The 6,376-nt window shown below is 40.4% G+C and overlaps 1 protein-coding gene across 1 annotated transcript in view; it reads left to right on the top strand.

Annotated features, from left to right (window-relative positions):
* Window positions 1–5,544: 5,544 nt before the first annotated feature.
* PIK3C2G (phosphatidylinositol-4-phosphate 3-kinase catalytic subunit type 2 gamma) overlaps window positions 5,545–6,376 on the top strand; it is a 211,250-nt gene continuing 210,418 nt past the window's right edge. Inside the window, exon 1 of the mRNA XM_052790705.1 lies at window positions 5,545–5,780. The gene's annotated coding sequence lies outside the window, so the exon portion shown is untranslated. The remainder of the gene's footprint in view (window positions 5,781–6,376) is intronic.

Here is a 6,376-nt window from a genome sequence, read left to right as displayed (position 1 = left end):
TCCTAACCCAATGCTTGCCAGATGATCTGATCTCATTGGGAGGTGGGAACCTGTCCCTGGAAAATACCAGCCACCTGTAGAGGCTATTGTGCATGGATACTAACTCCTTCTCCTTCATCTTCCCCTGAGGTATCCCTACTTCAGCACAATTTTCTCTTGCCTTCCCCGCCTGGACCTCGCAGTTCTGCTCCAATTGTATGTGTGTAGCAGCTCACCTCTGATGTGAAGTACTGTGCTGCCGACTCCCTTCTTGGCATTGATTTATTCTTGCACTTGAGAAGAAGACAGAGCAAAGTGGGGAGGCCAGAAGAACAGAAACAATAAGGGGTGGCTGGGCTGCTCAAAATAATGCAAGGCAGAACACAAATCTAAGTCACGGCTACGGCAATGAGATGAATACCTTTGGCATCATTGAGTAGGGTGTACGTTTATCATTGCAGAAGTGCTGCAGTGCAAGTACCTTGCCCAGCCCCAGTGGATGCACCTCACCTGTTTAATTCTATAGGTACAGCAAACAGGCTCTTCCCTGTTGCTCCCCTGGTTCATAAATACAAAAACATCATTAGCAAAACCATGAGCAGGCTAGCACAGGACCTGACGCAGCAGAGAGCAGTTGCTATTGTAAGAATAATCTGCACAGGTACCATTGATGGGGAAGGTACTTTGGGGTGATAGATGAAGCTGGATTCTCAGCGCTGCAAGTATCTCTGCCAGCCACTCATTTGTGGGTTGGTCCAAGTGTGGTGGAGGGCTGCTGTGAGCTTAATTTCCATGTAGTAGTTTGCAGAAATATGTTTTATTGCAGGGAAGCAGTCCCTTTGCATTATTTATGTGAAAATGCAAGTCAATAATTGTTGGCTTTCATGCTGCAGGTAAAGTTTTAATGAAAACAGTAATGAATGCCTTGCTGGCATGCGTGGGCAACCTAAGTATGTAGCCAAATTAACTATCTAAGCAGATGCTTCATATCCTGAATTGCATATATGGTATGCTGTTCAGTTGTTTATATATACACCCACAAACTATTTTTTTTTTGTGAAAGCTGTATGTTGTTGGTTTTGGTTTGGGTTTTGTTTTGTTTTTTTTTTAAAGCAAGTGTTTCAGATGTACTGTGAGCAATTATGACAGTAAAATTAAAGTTGGAAGAAAGATGTAAGAAGCTACCCATGTGCAAAAAAGTTCAGGGAAAATTCAGGAATGTTGCATTATTTAAGAGGTAGTACTGCAATATGTGCTCTATTGCAAATGTAAGCAAAGCATCCTTGTGGAAAGGCAAGTTGAGACAGGGTTGATGCTGTGTAAGCAAGCTATTGTTTTGGCTTTAGATGCCTGTATTTTTATGTTTAAAAAATTATTAATTTTTCTTTGATAAAGACAGAGCTGATTCAGATGTGATACTAGGTTTACAGTATATACTAGCTTATGATATCATATATACTGATTTATAGTATAAACCTAGTATAAGGTTTTATAATTTCACTGGTTTCACTGAAGGTACCCACAGCATCAATAAGAGAAAAGGTCTCAGTCCTACTAGTTCATCTGTGTACTGAAGATGCCACTGAGCTGACACGTCATGTGAACCAAAGGTCCGCTCACAACAAAACCCAACAAGGAGTGCAAGTGGGTCTTTATTACCATTTCCCCTTCCCTCTTGTATGTGTCACTTAGGAGCTGAATTTAAAGCTATACTGAAGTTAGGTCCTCTTCAAGGCAATCATAATATTAACAGCTCCCTGAGGCAGCATGGCCAGGCTAATATAGTAAAGTTGCCCTGGCTCTGTCACCCCAGCTCAGGTCTGCCAGAGTGGCCAAGCTCTGTGCTTTGGGGTGTTGTCTGCTCTCTTTCTGCTCTAGCAATCCTGTAGAGCCCCATGCACCATGAGCTGCAATGGGATGGGGTCTTAGGAATTGTGATGAGCCAGCTTACTAAATTTTCCATCGGAAGAAGCCTGCTGTAGTGGCTAGGGAGCTTCTCTTAACAGTATGCTAGTATCACAAGACTGTGTTTTTATATTTGTACAGTCTATGACATGAACAATTTCTGGAAGGTCAACAAACCCTCTTGAATACACTGGAGCGGCAAAGCTGAATTTCACAGAAAGCCATTGAGCAGGCACACTGGATTGGGGAGACGAAAAGAATAGCATAAGAAAACAGTGGAAAAAAAATCACAGAAGGTAAGAGAAATGGAAGAAAACGGCACAAAGTGAAATTTATAAAGCCATGTGAACAAAAGCTTTGGATTTAAGCACTCCTCAGCTTTGGGATGTTTGACTCAGCTGAAACTTGTGGCTTGACTGCTTTTCTGAAGAATTTAAGCTCTTTTCTTGGGTCACTTAGTGTTTATTAGGCATTTATATGTATGTATACACATATATTAGGCTTTTATAGAGAGATCTATATATACATATAAATATACACACATATATGCATGTATGCATATACATGCATGTTTATATACATATATTTATATATAAGTACACATATATGAGTGTGTGTACCTCTGTATATAAACACATAAAAATCTGCCTGCTTGTCTTATTTTAGCTCTATATTTTAAGATGGTTGTGATAAGACTGTTCTCCATTTCAGCGCTTAATTTTCTCAGTAATTTAATTTTTTAAAGCTGGAGTAATTGTTTCTGCCAGAAACAACTCTGCTAAAGTGTGCTGTTCCTTTCAGAGGATCAAAGTACAAAAGATGTTCAAATAAAAGGAGAGATGAAAATCTGTAGTCTACCTTTAGTCATGGCTAGCTTTGCAGCCTGTGCGTGCAGACTGTGGAGGTTGATCTTTCACAACAGCATATTTCAAACCTCAGGACGGTGTTAGTAACTTAGTAACTTCGTATATTCTGTGTAGGTGTCAGCAGAGCCTGCAAAAATGTTTTTTTATGTAAACCAAAATGTTTTCTATTTATTTTTGTTGGAAAAGTGAAACTTTGCTTCCCTTCCCTTGTTCTTCTCCCTCTGTCCTTTCCCTGCCTTGTTCTGTGTGAGTAAATAGAGGGCGAGGAGTGTTTTCAGAATTGAAAAGTCCTTCTTGCCCTTTACAGCAAATGTCTCCTTTACCGATGAATTGTTTGACAATGACTCAACCACTGTATTGTGTTTGCAACTTTTATTTTCTTTGCCCAGCAGCATCTATTCTGCTGGCTTTTACTAAACAAGTAAGAAGGCATGATCCCTGCTTGATGAAGCTTGTAAGTGAGAAAGAAATAAGGGCCTGTAATACAAAAAAACCCCCAGATTTTAACATCTATTTAACCAGAGTTCTTGTTCATCTGCTGCTTAAACACAACAAAATCTTGATGCTTGTTTTCACCAGCACATGGAAAAACCCTGTTGTACCTATGTAATTTTGCTTGATACCGTGTCATCGCCTTGGTGCAGCAGTACTTTGGAGCACTGATCTAAGAGAAGTAGCATCACACCATCTTCAAGCAGGATCTCAAAAATCATGAATCTTCCAGTAAAGAGCAACCTTCTGATTGGCCATATCTGTCAGTGATGATGATAGATATGATGACATTCCCTGCAGCCAGACATAAAGCTTAATTGCCACTGTGCTTGACACAGTGATCTGTTCCTTGCCTCACAGTTTTGGGGAAATGACAGTAGGTGGCACTGGAGAATAGTAACACAGAGGGCTGGATCTGTTATGAAATGGAGCAGTTACTTCACTGGCGCTCTGTTTAGCCAGTTTTCTGGCCCCACGGATTGCTGAAACACTTTGCTGCATTCCCTTTGCAAGCCTGTTATTACTTGAAGCCTCAAGGCTTCGAACACAGGGGTGCGATGTGGGAAAGCTCCAAACTGTGTGTGAAGCAACACTGAGAGCAAAAGCCTGCTGAAGATGCTGTATTTCATCTTGGGGTGTGTTAGAGCGACTATTTTGCTAGCTCTTTACCAGCAGCTTTTTATCAGACCTAGCTCGTACAAGCACACTCACACATGGCTAAATCAAATACATGATTCTTCTTTAATCTGAGAGATGTAGGCTCCTGCCTGTTGGTGGAGCAGCAAGAGTATCTAACAGAAGGAAAGGAGGCATCCCAGGGAGTATCCAGATTTCTTTGTCTCCAGAGGTTTTGTCCAACATGCCGGTAAAAGAGGAGGAGACAAATCTTGGTAGTTCTAGGAGGAATTAGGGTAGAAAGTGACTCAGCAGTTTCCTCCCTACTACTTCGATGGGAAACAGAAAACAGAAAAATAGTGGCCACCTTAAAAGTCTAAAAAAATCCTGAAAGTGTTCAGAGTTTCTCAAGAAAAACCTTCATAACCTTCTCCTGGAAGTCACTGTAAGGGAGAGAGGGGGATGTGTCTCAGTTCAGTTCATATTACGCATATAGCCTTCTGTGTTTGCTTGGGAATATGAGCTCTTCCCATACGTATTTCTTCTGTTTTCTCAATCCTCCTCCTTTTACTGTGTCCAATCACTGTGAGATGAAGCAACATCACACTGCCATAAAATCCGAAATGGCTGCTCCTAAAATTGGTGTGTTCCTCTCTCTTAGGATCGCTTCACAGTAATCACTGACAATGACTACAGTACAGCACAAATGCCACCAGATAGTTTGTGGAGCAAGTTGACATTTTAAGGGTTGGAAAATACATGAGGAAAAAATGCATCACTGTTCACCGACTGAAATAAGTTTTGTCCTTGGCTAACTGCTTTTAAATCACAATGACATCATTGATAGCTTTTTGCTATATTTTGAAGGGCAAAGTTTTTCCTGTAATGCTTTATCAAATTATTACTTTGTTCAGTTTATCAAAGATAAGGTATGTGAGATTAATTATTAACTTTAAATGCTTTAATCTGTTCAGTCTTACTGCATGGCTTTTTATATCTGAAATATTGTTTTGTTCATACTGACTCTCACTATTTTTAAGGATATTTTCCTGTCTGTAACAACCTTGCAGTAGACTAGGATTGGGATTTTGTGTGAATTCTGAACAGCTGCTTCAGTGGAGCAATTTATAACTTTTTAAGGAATGGTATGAAGACAGATGGTCCCTGAGGAAACTCCCTCTGCATCGTGCCTGGAGCAGCCTCTGCTGCTCCCTTTTATGGAGGGTCCTGGGCTCCTTGAGGTCTAGGAAGATGTCCGTGACCAGTGCTGTATTTACTCCAGCTCTTCAGCAGGCCCTTTGCAGAGGGGCAAGGCTTCATGGGTCTTTGGGAAATATCCCAGCATGAGGGAGGTTCTTTCCCCATTAGACTGTCCCAGCTCTGCATACTGAGGAGCCAAAGCCAGAGGGCCTCTCTGCCATGCAAGATTTGTACCGTCCCCTTCTCTGAGCAGAGCTAGGAGTTCCTTTCAGAGCACGCACCACCAGCGCAGATAGATGGAAGCTGCATGAAGTTGGAGCAAAATTTTTGCAGAAGTCTTTCTGAGGCAAGTCTTAGAGAAGTTATCTTGTTATTTTAAGCATGTTTGATACTTGTAGTGAAAGTGTGAGATCATCTACCACCACGTTTAAAAAAAAAAAAAAAAAAAAAGAAAAAGGAAAAAAAAAAAAAAGGTTGGGTTCCCAAATTGAGAAAGAGAACAGATAAGGTGTTAGCTTTTTATTGTTATTGCTGTTTGAAATTTCCCTGAAGGAAGACGTGGGCAAGAATCATTACCTCAGTAAACCGGTTAAACAGGAAGGAAAGCTTCTGACAAAGAAGTTACACCCCCTTGATACTGAAAGCATATAGTTCATCTGGATGTGTCTGTGAACAGGAAGGCATAGGAGACTGTATGTTCTTCTAACAAATTATGTGTTTCAGGTAAGAGGTTGCAACAAATATTCTTACTGCTTAGCAAGTGGCCCAATCCTCTCCTGCGTTCTGGTAAAAAGGGAAAATTGAGCCCACAGTGCACCAAGCTTTTATACTAGAATGTATATGCATGATGAAGTAAGGAATGTATTTTCGTGTGCTTGAACGGCAACTACAATGTTGTGAGCATTGTCTGATGCTGTCAAGTCTCTTGATTTGTACTGAATATTTTACAGTATTTGTTGGGATTCTCCCTTAAAACCACTGATCTCAGAACGACATGATTATGTGAAAACATGGCTGTCATTTAAAAGGAAAAGGAGGGCTTCATAGCTGTAGAAGAAAAAAGCCAAACCCTCCAAAACGTGAATTCAGAAACGACAAGGCAAAGAAAATGAACATAAAACCTTAACTTTATTAAAAAAAAAAGCATTATAAATTTTACCTCATTAGTGATTTTGAAAATTTAATGTTATCAATACACTTTGCACAATTCAAATGGAGTAATAGTGGCTGGCAAAGAGCCAATTCCTTTCCTGAACTTTGTATGCTGTTTTAAAAAGCCTCAGGTTTTGGCCAAATACAGAGCCTAGTCTTACTAACTG

The sequence above is a fragment of the Harpia harpyja genome, chromosome 6 (assembly GCF_026419915.1).
Source record: "Harpia harpyja isolate bHarHar1 chromosome 6, bHarHar1 primary haplotype, whole genome shotgun sequence".
Lineage (NCBI taxonomy): Eukaryota > Metazoa > Chordata > Aves > Accipitriformes > Accipitridae > Harpia > Harpia harpyja.
Note: the sequence above shows the minus strand (reverse complement) of the source record. Positions and strands in the feature narration are given on the sequence as shown.